Source organism: Gossypium raimondii, chromosome 12 (genome assembly GCF_025698545.1).
Source record: "Gossypium raimondii isolate GPD5lz chromosome 12, ASM2569854v1, whole genome shotgun sequence".
Classification (NCBI taxonomy): Eukaryota; Viridiplantae; Streptophyta; class Magnoliopsida; order Malvales; family Malvaceae; genus Gossypium; species Gossypium raimondii.
The window spans coordinates 40,849,400-40,863,722 of NC_068576.1; the positions used below are offsets into that span (position 1 = coordinate 40,849,400).

The window sequence follows — 14,323 nt, forward strand, 5'->3', positions numbered from 1 at the left end:
GGCCAGAAAATTCATTATATGACCAACAAAAAATCAAAACTTCCATCAACTTTTACCAACAAACAACCCTATTTATTTCTAACATATAACTAAATTCACATTTAAAAATAAATATAAATTAAATTTTATAATAATTATTATACATTTAAAAGAAATTATAATTAAATACAAATTATTACTCAAATAGAACTCTAAATATTAAATATAAAAAATTTATGATAATTAAAAATTGATATTTAAAATAATCAATATTAGAATGTTCGATGAATTAAAAATCAAAGTACTCCAAAATTAAGTAATCAAGTACTGAATTTTTACTTAAAATTACTTGATATATTAGTAAATATACATATGGAATATAATTACGTTCTTTGATAAAATTAAATATTAATTTTATAAAAGATTATTTATTTTAATTTATTTTAATTAATATAATATTTTATATTATTTTGGATAGTTTTAGATGAATGATAAATATTGTAATTTAAATATTTATTTTTACAAAAATAATAATTTATTTTTACTTTTGATAAAATAAAATCGACTTAATAATTTCTAATTTAAGTGACAAGTAAACCACCTACCTACTTATATTATTTAAAATATTATATGTTGAAAATTTAGTTTCAATGAAATGAAAATTGTATTCTTCATATTCGTTTTATGATCCATGTCTAGGATTCATAACTACCCTCCTAACAATATTGTTTTCAAGGTTCAAACATACATCTCCACTTAGGAGTACAATATATCTTACCACAGCACCAGTAGTTATTATTTTGAATAATGTTATTTTACATTAATTACATAAAATAAAACTATATTATAAAACTATAGGGTAAACTACACCAAATGCCACCAAACTTTGATTAATTTTTATTTTTTGCCATTGAACTTTAAAAACTTACAAAGATGCCACTAACATTATTGTATTATTGCAAAAATACCACTTAATTATTTAATATCGTTATTTGATAACATGTGTTTAACATGGCAGTTAAATGCGCCACGTGTAACATCTCGAAATAGGGCCTAAATGAAACAGTGGTTGTGAAACCACAAATCCGAAATAGAAAAGTTTATTACGATGAATTATCATGATTTACCGATTGATTGGATGCATGTGTTAGACTAACGATAAGAATTTTATAGATTGCATGTTTAATTTGTCTATTAGGGCTTATTTGCAAAAGTTGCAAAATATGTGTTCTAGTTCATAAAGTACTTAACTGAAATGGGGGTTTAAAGTAGAGGTCCTTAAATAGAAATTAGATCATTAAAGTTTGATGGACAAATGTGACAACCCGATTTCGACCCTAATCGGACATAGTGGTTTCGAGACCACAAATCTGAGTCAAAAAATATTTTAATATTACTTTGGGAGTTTACTATGTGTGAATTTGATTGTGTGAGATATTCGTGTTTCAATTTTGTTGTTTGAGTAACTGATTAAATAAAAAGGACTTAATCGAATAAAAATAAAAATTTAGGGGTTAAAGCTAAAAGTATCTATTTATTGTTGTCTTTTTAGTTGGAAGGTTTAAACATGCAATTAGACCACTAAATAGTTAGTGGATGGCTAAGGACAAAACTAACCTTATTTTATATATAAGTTATATTTATTTAAATAAGGCTAAATTAGTAATTAACAAATATTATAATATAAGATAGTTAAAAGCATAAAAACATTAGATTATTATCATCTTTATTAGCCGAAACCAAGAAGGAAGAAAGCCATTAAAGCTTAGTCAAGTTTCGGCCATATTCAAGCTTAAATTCAAGGTTCGTTTTTGTTCGGTTTTCGATAATTTTTACGTTTTTGAGATCGTTGCTTTGAATACTTTAAAACCCATGCCATAATTTTATGAATTGTTGATGATTTTGAAATGTATCGTTGATGAATGCTTGAGCTTTGTGATAGTTGATGATGAAATATGAAAGATATGTGAAAGATTAATATGTTTTGTCTTTGAATTTTTGATGAATTTGAGTAATTAGGGTTAAATTGTAAAAATAAATTTTTGAGGGGTTAAAATGTGAAATAAATGAAATGTGTGGGCTTGTAAAGATACTAGGAATATTCAGCCCTAAAGGAGTGTAGTCAAATTTTGTGTATTTTGTGTTTTGAGCAAAAAGGACTAAATTGCAAAAAGTGTAAAATGTTAGGGGCAAAATGGTAATTTGCCCATTTATGTATTTTTGGATTTAATTGAATGTTTTGATGAATAAAAAGGTTAAATTTGAATATTTTTAGATCGAGAAACGAAGAAAACGGATTTGGATTGGGGAAAAACGAAAGTAGTTGAATAGTCGATCGTGTCCGTTGATATCCGAGGTAAGTTTATTAGCTATTTAATTTTATTAAATCAGTTTATATTACATGTATGAATATCAAATGTATTTATGTTGAGTTAAAATTAAAAGTATATAAATCGAATGAGAAGTATGAAAATTATGTATATATATGTGTTAGGTTCGAATGAGTATGAATATACAAATATATACATCAATGTCTTTGTAAATAATTTAGGTATGGAACTATAGGCATGTGATGTATTCGAACATAGGTATGTATATATGTCAATAAAGTTTTAATTTAGTTAATGTTAATTGTTTTATATGTTTACATGATGTTCGAATAGATATATATAAAGATATATATATATATATATATATATGTATCAAATATTTGTATAAGTTGGATTGAATAAGCATGTATATATATATGAATAAATAATTATATTGAGTATAGGTATGAAATTATATTTATATATATGTGTGTTAATTTCGAATATGTATGTGTATAATGTATAAAAGTACAAGTTCTTGTTTGAATATAAGCATAGAGTAATATATATTTGTTAGATTCGAATATGTATATATGTACATGTATAAGATCTTGTATTGAAAAGGTATATGAAATTATATAGGTATATATGGAATTCAAATGTTAAAAGTGCATAGTATATTATAAGTTAAATCTTATGATATTAGTAGTGGAATCTAAAGTATGAGGTTATATATATATATATAAATGTGTTTCGGTTGAATTATTGAATTATTTAAGTTAGATTTGATGATTGGGATTTATATATATCCATGTGTTTTAAAGATATAAGTTATGAATATTGAGTTGAATTTTATGTGGATTTTATATACAAATATGAGATACAACTCCTGTGAATTGAGATTCTTTTGTTAAAGCTCAGTACCAATCGGATTTATTGCCAGTGAAATTATTCAGACTATACGTCTAGCAGGCTAAGTGCCGGTGATCTGAATCAGGTTATAAACCTAGCAGGCTAAGTGCCGGTGATCTGAATCAGGTTATAAACCTAGCAGGCTAAGTGCCGGTGATCTGAATCAGGTTATAAACCTAGCAGGCTAAGTGCCGGTGATCTGAATCAGGCTATAAGCCTAGCAGGCTAAGTGCCGGTGAATCTGTTAAATTAAGTGATTATATGCATTTGATATATATATATATGATTTTGGTTATATGTAATGGATAAGTATATGAACATTTATTTATATGTATTTGATGAGCATATAAATGTTTGGATATATGTGTTTAGTGAATAGGCACATATATTGATTGTTATGAAAATTGTTGAATATACATGTATGCATTCGGCACATGTGGATTAGAAGTATAAATGTGCATTTGGTTCATGTAGTTGATAAGTAAAAATATAAGCTTTTGACTTATGTATTTGAAAAATCATAGATATGCATTCGATGAAATGAAAATGATAAGTATATTAGAAATTAGTATATGCAATTAATGATTATGTCTGTAACTTGATTATAAGCATATAATGTTTATACATATGTTCGTTTATATGTATTTTAGATATGCTATAAACTTACTAAGCTATAAAAGCTTACTTTGATTGTTTTTGTCCATTTGTTTTATAGTTAAAAACCAAGCTGCAGACTCGGGGATCGTTACGAAGATCATCACTCTATCTACTATCTCGGTATTAAAACGTTTAAATTTTAGTTTATGGCATGTATAGGCTAAATAAAATTTTGGGAGTCGTACTTTAATGTACTGTATATATATAATTAATAGCCATATGAAACTAGCTTATTTTTCTTACGGTTTAACTGAACTGAAATGTTATGTTTTGTTATAAAATGTTAAAGTAAAATTTATAATTATACTTACTTCATATTTGACTAATTTAATATAAATGTAAAATTCTTGAATTCTATTGAATGTCTGTGTTAAGTTGCGTTTTATCTGGTAACGCTTCGTAACCCTAATTTATCGACATATACGGGTTAGGAGTGTTACAACAAAAATAGACATGGTTAGTAAGTAAGGTATTTAAGGGCATTTCACCTAATTAATGAATAAAGACAAAATAACATGAAATAAGCTATCATTTTCATCATTTCTTTTCTCCATGGCCGAATGTATCAAGGGAACACCATGGCTAGGGTTTGTTAATCTTCCAAGCTTCATAGTAAGTCCGTTCTAGCCTCGTTTTTCATGTTCTTTACATTTTTAGAATCCTGGTAACTCGCTTAAGCTAATTTTACCATTAATTCGAGCTAGGATTTATATTGGAAAATTACTCATAGATGAAAAGTGTGTATTTTGATGTTTCATGGTAGAATATGAAGCTTACAATTATGTTAAACGATTTTTGCTAAGCGATTTTCAATGAAAACGAGTGAAACGGCATAATCGGTAAAAATTATTATTGTTCATAAGTGCATGTTAAAGAAAGAATTTGATGTTGCCATAGAAGGGAAAAATGTTCATCATGTCATAAAACATAAGAAAAAGGGATAAAGTTTAATTTCCGAGTCCAGGGGAAAATCGTAATTATGCAAAAGTTTAGGGGTAAAAATGTAAATTTTGTCAAAATATGTTTTAGGTCTGAAATGATTAGTAAATTGATTAAATAAGTGAAATATGATGTTTTAGAACCCGAAAAATGAGATTTGGACCTAGAACAGGAGAAAAACCAAAAATTGGGAAAGTTGATCAAATGGTCGTTTTGGTATCGAGGTAAGTTCATGTGTTTAATATGCATTTAATTAAGCATGTTTGAATGCTAAATTGATATATTAGTTATAAATGCTTTAGTATTGATTTTTGAATATAATGATAATAGTTGAGAAATGTTCGATAGTGATTCGACATTAAAAATGAGAATTCGAATAAGTTTACATATAAGACCATAGTTGTAATGTGGCTTTGTATAAGATCAAGAAAGTATTGAATAGCATAACTTGAGGAGAGTAAGATAAATTGAGGATATGATGAGATTGAGAATGTAAGTATGTAAGTTGAGTAGCATTTTATTAGTATGCAATTGTTGCTATTATTATTGAGTTATGTGACTGACCTTAAGAATTTGAGCAAGTATGTTTCAGCTATGATTTGTCAAAGCATTGATATCTCAAGGTCCATGTTGATAACAAAGCAATTAAGGAAGATTTGACAAAAAAGTCCATGTTTATAACATGGCAATTAAGAAAGAATTGACGGAAAAGACCATGGTTGGACCATGGCAGTAAGTGTGCCAGTGTAAGACCATGTCTGGGACATGGCATCGGCACAGACCGAGGAGTGCCAGTGTAAGACCATGTCTGGGACATGGCATTGGCATAGACCGAGAAGTGCTAGTGTAAGACCATATCTGGGACATGGCATCGGCACGGATAGAGAAGAGTCAGTGTAAGTCCATGTATAGGACATGGCATGTAACAGCCCGATTTTGGGTCTAGTCGGAACAGTGGTTTCGGGACCACAAATCCGACGAGGAAAAAAAATGTAATGGCCTGAATTTTCAAAGGTGTCGGAATGGTGATTTGAGATCACTAAATTCCACAAATGAGTAGAAAATATTATTAATTTAGTGAGTATAAGTTAAATGTGAAGTTAGGAAAAATTTTGAAATACTGAATAGTGCACTAGAAATAAATATTAAAATAATTAGAATCAAAAACGAGGTATTGAGACCTCGAGATTTTAAACCGAGCCATAAATATTTTTATAAATATTTATGGAGTGTTAAAAGTTAGTATTAAAGTTTCGTCAAGAAATTTTAAAGTTAGATAATTAATTGAACAAAAGGACTAAATTGTAACAAATGCAAAATTATAGTAAATGATTAAATAGCTTAAATGATAAAAGGAAGAGGGCTTAAAAGGAAAATAGACCCAAGGTCTATTTGGGCTGGACGGCAAAGGCAGAAAATCAGGAGAATTAAGGGCAAAATTGGAATATTGCAAAATTTACCTAATAAAGTTAGGACCAAAGTGGAATTATCTAGATTTCTCTTCATTTTTCTGCATTCTCATCAGCTAAAACACCATGGAAGGGTTTGGTTCTTCATATTTTTACTGCAAGTAAGTTCAATTCTTGATTATTTCTTGAAATTTTTGTATTTTTATGACTTTTACAACTAGGCCCACTTGTTGAATTCATTAGTTTTTTATTTTATGAAAGAATTTGAAAGTTGATATGAATATGTGCTGGAAGTATATGATGATTTAGCATGAAATTAGAGCTTTAAATTGTTCATATACTGATTTTATTGAAAGAATTGAATAGAAAGTGAATGTTTGGGACCTAATAGTAAAAGAGTTTGAAGTTAGAGCTATATGTGGAAATTCTGAATTTCAATAGTTGTGAAATAACTTACAATGTCTAGGTAAAATATTAATTGAGAGAATTAGATCAATTGAGGGGTTAATTGAGAAAGGACTGAATTGTATAAACTGTGAAATTTGGGGCAAAATAGAAATCAACATTTTGCACTAAAGCAGTTTTGGACAGCAGCAGTAGTATAACTTTGAAAAATCACCAAAAATTGTAGGAATTGAATTATAGGGTGAATAAAATATGAAATTAAATCTTATTGAGTCTAGTTTATCATAGAAGAAATGGTGTAAGCAATGGAATTGAAAATCATGAGATATAATTAATTTTGTGAGACAAGGTCAGAATGATTTCGAGTTCCCTTGTTCTGACTTTGGAAAATTGTTAAAATTGTAAAAAAATAATTATGAGTCATAATTTATATTCTTAGAATCCTTAATGAGTCTAATTTCAAACAAAACAAACTAAAATATTATCTGAATTTTGTACAATGAGATAATTAATTTTTAGTGAAGAGTGGTCGGAACTGTCAGACAGCGAAACAGGGGAAATTTTAAAGAATAAACTGTACTATTTGGCTAAACCAAAAATTCTGAAATTTTTATGGTAAGAAGATATGTGAATCTAGTTTCGGGGAAAATTTACGGATCTTAATTTGGAGCTCTGTAGTTCCGGATAAAAATAATTTAGTGACTCTGACTCAGATAAACAGCTTTGAATATACATGTGAGTGAATAGTGAAATTATAGTTAATGTTGTTTAAGTGTATTATACACATTAAGGATGTGGAATGGAGAGGAGGAGGAGGAAAATTGGGAAATGTATGAATGATTTGTGTATAATTGGTCATATGCTTGATTATAATTGATAAACGATAAAATAGAAATGATGCTTATATTTGTGCATTATTGGACATGGTTTAAGCTCATGTGTGAAAATAAAGTTTCATAGTACGTGTGAATAGTATATTTGGTATATGATTGGGCATGAAGTAATGTCATGAATGGTTTATGAATTAACATATGTTGGTAAATGTGATACATTAATAAATGTTGTGCTCATCCATGCTTATAATGCTTATGTTATATGTGTATTTGGCTAACATATTTGGTATACATGCTTAGGCTTTGGCCAAGTAATGGCTAAATTATGTCACGTTAAATTTATAAGTTATGCATTGCAATGTGATTATTGAATAGAAATTGAAATGGTTTGAATTGAATTATTGAATTAAACTGGAATATTGAAATTGGAGATTGATATGGATTTTATTAGAATTGAAACTGAGAAAGTGGAAATTGATATGTGAGACTGATACGCGATACTGAACTGAATTACGGAATACTGAATATTGTTATGTATACTGCATTGAACTGTGAAAATACTGAAATAATGAATTACTGCAATACTGTGAAACTGATTGAAATAAGAAATTATAATTGATAATGAATTAAGATGGAAATTTATACTGGAAAGTGAATTAAATACCCTATTAACTAGTCGGATATAGTTGGCATGCCATAGGATATAGAAGAGTACGGGTATTTGAAACATCGATTAGGCACTTATGTGCCGACTCATCGTTATCATTATCGATTCGGCACTTTGTGTGTCGAATCGTTATCTTATCTTTATGCACTCGGCACTTTGTGTGTCGAATATTGTTCTTCATTATCGATTCGGCACTTTGTGTGTCGAATATCGTTATCGTATCTTATTATGATTCAGCACTTTGTGTGTTGAATCTTATCGCTATCTGCATCGACATCGTATCTTGGTGTGTTTGGTTGGAATCCGTGTATCCGTCGAGTCCGAGTCAAGTTAATGGGGCAAATGAAATAAAGTTCTTGATAAAACTAAATCGAATGATAAGACATATGTGAAAAGTGAAATTTGAAATAAAGAAATAAGAATGATAGTTATATATAATTAGTTGATAATATTAAAAGATTGAATTTTTATTAGTAGTGATAATTGTAATGAAAAGTATGTGTGTGATTTAATGTCGATAATGATAAATTTTATGAAATAGATTTTGATAATATAAAATGATGTAAAATGAGAAGTGAAAATGAAATAATTTGAAATAGTGAAATAATATTTGAATTTAATTGAATACAAGTTATTGAAAAATATTTATGGATTTAGTGTATGAAGTGAGTATTTAAAGACTCTAATTGTAAATTGATTATAAAAAAACGAATTGACAAAGGAAATTGATGATGGATAAATTATTAAAATGGAATGGGAAATTGAAATGAATGTGAAATAATTACTAAAAAACTAATGTTGTAAGGTTTAGATATGAAATAGAATAAGTTATTGAATTGAGAATTTCATAAATGTGTTAATGAATGGTATAGTCAATAAACATTGAATTAAATGGTAATTACGTATTAGTGTTAAACTTAGTGGCATTGAATTGTACGTGAATTAAATGAAAATTGCTAGTGATATGATTTAAATTGTGAGCATGAGAAATTGCAAATTGAATGAAATGAAAATGAAATATTGACTTGCATGAGTATGTATCGGGTCTCATAGGCCATATTTATTAAGATTATAATATTTTGAGGATATATTGTGGAAAGTTATAAAAGTATGTTAGTAATTTTGAAGTTTTTAATTTAGATGAAATTTTATAACTCGGTTAAATACATTTACAAGTGTATGTGTTCTGGTAATGCCTCGTACCCTATTCCGGTGTTGGATACGGGTAAGGGGTGTTACATGGCATCGACACCGATATGTGATCCCATGTAAGACCATATCTGGGATATGGCATTGGCGTCCTACCAAGTGTACGAAATATCCCAAACATCCCTAATATTACAAGTAGTTCAACGGGAAATTCAAGGAGTATGCTCAAGATAAGTAAGAGTAGGATATGTGAGTATTATAACTAGGCACAGTTATGTACATAAGGCTTAATAATATTGAGGTTATAAGTTGATGATATTAAAAGTATTTTAATGAGTATATTCAAGTATTAAGTAAGTGATAAGTTTTCAGTTATACTTATGACGCATTGTGACATGATTGGCAATATGTCTATATTATGAAAGAGTATTAATGTGTTAAATGAGATGTTGCAGGTACGTAAGCAAGCTATTAAGTAAGGTGCTTTATTTTTTTTATTCTGAGCTTTTGGTAAGGTTACCGATGAGTAAGATGGGAAAGTATGAACTTAGCATTATTTATGCAAATTATGAAAGCTTAGTAATAAGCTAAATTCATTACTAATGATTGTTATTTTACATGTGAACTTACTAAGCTTTATAAGCTTACCTCTTTCCTTTCCTTTGTTCCAGAGCCTTATCAAGCAAGCTTGGGTTGGAGGTCGTGGAAGATTGCTTCACACTATCAACTATCAATTTACCAATTGGGTATTTTTATTGACAAACGTTTTAAGTTATGACATGTATGGGGACTTAGTCATTTTGTGTGTATGTCTTTATGAAATGGCTAATTAGGAGTATGTTTGATGTTATGTATGCCTAAATGATAGTTAATACAAAGAAATAATAAAAAAGTAAAAATTTGCAGTGGTACAGCTTTTTAGACAGCAACAATGACGTGATTTTGAAAAATCACCAATATTAGTAGAAATGGAATTAGAGAGTGAATGAGATATAGAATTAAATCATATTGAGTCTAATTTCATATGAAAGAAATAGTTCAGGCAAATAAATTTTATATTATGAGATATTTGAAATTTAGTGTGATAGGGTCAGAATGGTTTCTGAAGTCCCCTGTTCTGAATTTAGAAAATCATTAAAATTTGTACAAAAATAATTATGAGTTATAATTTATATTCTTAGAATCCTTAATTAGTCTATTTTCAAAGGAAACAAACGGAAATTCATCCGAATTCTGTACAATGAGATAATTCATTTTTAGTGAAGAGTGGTCGGAATTGTCAGGTAACGAAACTGGGGAGACTTTAACTAATAAATTGTACTAATTGGCTAGCCCAAAAATTCTAAAAATTTTATGATAATAATATATATGAGTCTAGTTTTAGAGAAAATTTACAGATTTAAATTTTGAGTTTTGTAACTTGAGTTATAATTAATTTAGCAATTGCTATGCAGTTGGGCAGTTTTATAGTGAACAGTGAAATAAATTATTTTAATTTGTTTAAGTATTTGGAAAATTTTTAATGTTCCCGGTTTGGACCCGAACCGTTTTCATTGCATGTTTTAGGGTCTCGAAGATCCTTTTTGGGGACATATTGATTGAATGCGAGTGAATTAATTTTAAAAGCAAATTTTTATGCTCCGAATTAGTAAGTTAAGTTAGGTAACGCTTCGTGCTTGATTCCGGCAACAGTCTTCGATAAGGGGTGTTACACCATGAGTTTAAAAAAAATTAGTATTAAAATATTTATTTATTCTTATTTTTCTCTTTTTTTCCCCTTTCTTCTTCTTTTCGTTTCATCTTTTTTCCCTTCCTAACAAACCTAACAACCATTGATTCCACCATTGCCGATGGCTTCCCCAGACACCAAACCCTGAGTGTAGTATATTCGTTTGTAAACTTGTAGTTTTTCGAACAGACTGGTTAATAAAACAAATTCATTGATTACATATATCAATTGTTGCTCATTGGTTGTCTAACGTCTAAACTAATACTAAGCGGTATTATGTAGTTGGATCGTAATATAGAAAGACAACTTATATTAGTAAACGAACCTAAACATGTCCTTAGTCTAATCGGAAATGAGCAAACTGTCTAATCGGAAATGAGCAAACTAATTGAAAGACTAATACGTCGACTATCAAGTCCAATTAGGGAGATACTTTGTCTTGGGTATTGAAGCGAATGACTCCCAAAAGATAGAGACTTAGATGTGACTAACTGGACTGACAGTACATCAGGCTAAACCCTATAAGAATAGATCCTGAATTTGTTTATGGATTTATTCACTTGTGACGTTCATATTGTGACATACCTAAATCCTGGGTGGATGACGAACTATGTATGTGTGACTCGTACACTTTGATGTAAGTAAAAGTCTGAGTTCGAATAGATAAGGAATTGAAAGTTGGTGCGTTGGGAGTACGACTTTTGTAGCATGTAGTGTCATTCACAACAGTGGAATTCATAGCACGAGACATGGGTAAATGATATTCTCTCATTGTCATTACATGGTTGATGAAAAGTAAACGTGGCCACGAGTCGTTTGTCTTTGTGATGAATGACTTGAGCACTATGTGATAGTGATTGACTTTTCATGAAGGAAGATGTAATGGTTATCATAAGATAAAATAGGATCATATTTGGAGAACGGATATTATCTCAAATAGATTAATGATATCCTACGAGGGTAACACATTTATGACAAGGTCATTGGACGAGCACTAATCAAGTTGCTTTCGTAATGGTATGTCGTTGGGGAGAACTCAATCACGATACTATAGTGGAATGGTTTCGTGACTAAATGAGTTTATAATTAATAAGTGAAAAGCTAGAACTTAATTATAAATCATTTTAGCCCCAATTGCATATGTCCATCTGGTCCCTCCTCTAGCTCGTTGAAATAAAAAATGAATTGCATGTTGACTCAAATGAACAAAAAAATGAACAAAAATGGAGAAATAGGAAACATTTGAAAATGATTAAGATTTTCTCCAAAATGAAAATGAAAATGGAGAAATAAAATCATTTGGAAATGAATGTTGTTTTATCCAAAAGGAAAATGACCTAAAAAATGAATTTATTTTTTTCAAATAAATGAAGTTCGAAAATGGAAATAAATCATTTGGTCATAGTGAACCGTTGAATGCAAAAATATCAAATATATATTCTCATAGATTCTTTTATGGTGAAGTTATCATGATTTTAACGGAATTATAATTTGGTTGAGAAAATTATTTAATTGAAAATATATTGAAGTTTATTTTTGGGAAATAGAAAACAAATATGGGGTTGGATCAAATTGTAAAGTATTGGATTAAAAGTTCGGGAAACACTTATAATTGGACTTGATATAGAAGAGACCCAAAAGCCCCTTATGTAATAAGGGGGGATGACAAACCCTAGTATAATTAACTAGGATTGTCGCCCCCTATATCCTAGTTGAATTAGGATTTTGTTTTTTCTAGTTGAAATACACTTCTCTAATTCAACAAGGGTTTTACTTTCTCTCCCTATAAATAAGTGGCACCGATGGGGCTATTAGCGCAACTTTCAGATATTATTATTGTGCCCAAAAATAGAGAGACTTTTATTTTCTAAAAATTAAATATATTTTTTGGAATAATGATTATGTCGGTTTCTATTTGAGAAGAGAATTTTCGTTTTCACCCCAAAGAAAAGAAAGATTATTTCTAGCTTCTGTGTTTGATTTATTTTGTTCAAGCCCACACTCGAAACAATTTGTGGTACGAGAATAACAAAAAAGATCATTTGGTTGAAAGCCGAGAACGACAATGGCCTGTCTATCCAAAAACACATGTACGATTTTGGTCTAATGTTTATTGCTATAAAAATCACAAACCAGGTCGATTTTCAAAAGTTTAAATTTTCGTTGTGCAAGAAACCATTTTCAAACCAGTTCAACACCAAAGCTTCCCCTCCCCCCCGAAACCCTATTTTCATCATCAAAGCATTTCCACTAGTGTGATATTGTCCACCAGCTTCATCGATGTCCTTCCCAACGTCATTGGAAACTTAACATCTCCTTGCCTTAGTGAAAGCCCTTGGGATAAGTTTCAGTTTGCCAGACTATTGGCTATGGCTACTAAGATTGGTACATTGATGGTTGATGTGTTTGCTACATCTCATTACACCAAGTCTCACCTTCACAAAACCCATGAGAGCAACTATGTTGATGAAAAGAAAACATGGGAACACGAAATTCACCTCCATGTTCATACTCATGCTACTCATGCCCATGCTCATGGTTTTGATCCTATGCTTGAGTATTCTGATTCAGCTCAACTTCTTAGAAACTAATTTTTTTTTTATGAATCATATATATTGTTGTTTTATGAAGTATTTATATATATTGTGATTTTTTTTCAATATTTTTTATAGTTGACTCAATTGTAATATGAGTTCAAATTATAATATGAAAATTGTATATGTGATTTCTTTTAAGATATTGGAATTGGGAATAGTGGTACACTTTGTAATCATAGGGATATCATTGGGTGCTTCCGAAGGTCCCAATACTATAAAACCTTTGGTGGATGCACTCACCTTTCATCGATTCTTTGAAGGCATGAGACTTGAGTGGATGCATTTCCCAAGTAATACACGCACGCGTTTTAGGTTTAACTCTTTATTTTCTATTCAATATATTATTCTTTGTCATGACTTAGCTTTGAATGGTTTTATAAAAGCTAAATTTCAAGGTTGAGCTGTTGCAATCATGGGATTAAAGATTGGGGCTGGACTTATCGGAATCAAGGGATAGCTTGGAATCGATGGCTGCTAAGATTTGCTGGGAAGAGAAATAAGATGAAAAGAAAAAAAAAAGAAAAAAGGTAAAAAATTATTGAAATATTAACAAACAAAAATTTTAACCCGTGGCATATTTAACATAACATTCCACATCAAACACATGTTATCAAATAACAACAATAAACAATTAAATGGTATTTTTGCAATAATATGATAACATTGTGACATCCATGTAAGTTTTAAACTTAGGTGACAAATTAAAATTAATATATTGAATAAGTTAAATTTACTGTA

At 29.4% G+C, this 14,323-nt stretch overlaps 1 long non-coding RNA gene and 1 pseudogene across 2 annotated transcripts; both read left to right on the plus strand.

The window, feature by feature from the left end:
* The first annotated feature begins 1,640 nt into the window (after window positions 1-1,640).
* Window positions 1,641-10,050, plus strand: LOC128035584 (uncharacterized). Of its 2 annotated transcripts, XR_008192062.1 has the most exons (4): window positions 1,641-1,782; window positions 2,255-2,335; window positions 3,916-3,977; window positions 9,931-10,050. It is a non-coding gene; the product is annotated as an uncharacterized LOC128035584 (long non-coding RNA). The 2 variants fall into 2 exon arrangements; XR_008192061.1 differs by lacking the exon at window positions 9,931-10,050 and having other exon boundaries at window positions 3,916-4,161.
* Window positions 10,051-12,544: 2,494 nt separating this feature from the next.
* LOC105762177 (zinc transporter 1-like) lies at window positions 12,545-14,042 on the plus strand (annotated as a pseudogene).
* The last annotated feature ends 281 nt before the right edge of the window (window positions 14,043-14,323 follow it).